This window comes from Frankliniella occidentalis, unplaced genomic scaffold (assembly GCF_000697945.3).
Source record: "Frankliniella occidentalis isolate FOCC.00 unplaced genomic scaffold, Focc_3.1 Scaffold20, whole genome shotgun sequence".
In the NCBI taxonomy this organism is placed as follows: Eukaryota; Metazoa; Arthropoda; class Insecta; order Thysanoptera; family Thripidae; genus Frankliniella; species Frankliniella occidentalis.
In genome coordinates, this window is record NW_026267150.1 from 723631 (window position 1) to 723939 (window position 309).

A 309-nucleotide genomic window follows, 5' to 3' on the forward strand; every position below is an offset into this window, starting at 1 on the left:
CGCGCGGCCGCGCTGACCAGCGAGCTATTAATGGCTCTACAGGGAAGAAACAGGCTCTCGGATTGTTTTTTTTGTTGTCAATTCGCGGGGGAGGTGAACACATCTTCACAAGAAAAGAGCATTGTCTCTTTAGGTCAATAAGAAAGAAAGCACTGATTGTACCGCGCTTGTGAGGCAAGCGCGGGCCGGAGACCCGCCCTTGCCCCCGCCCCCCTGGAGCAGACATTAGACAAGGGGTTGATGATGGGCTACAATGTGCCGTGCATCTCATCTTAGGATATATTAAAGTTCTTTATTCCAGGTCGACTT

At 51.1% G+C, this 309-nt stretch overlaps 1 protein-coding gene across 1 annotated transcript in view; it reads right to left on the bottom strand.

Annotated features, from left to right (window-relative positions):
• LOC113211278 (death-associated inhibitor of apoptosis 2) overlaps positions 1–309 on the bottom strand; it is a 10048-nt gene that overhangs the window by 2069 nt on the left and 7670 nt on the right. The gene's annotated exons all lie outside the window — the stretch shown is intronic.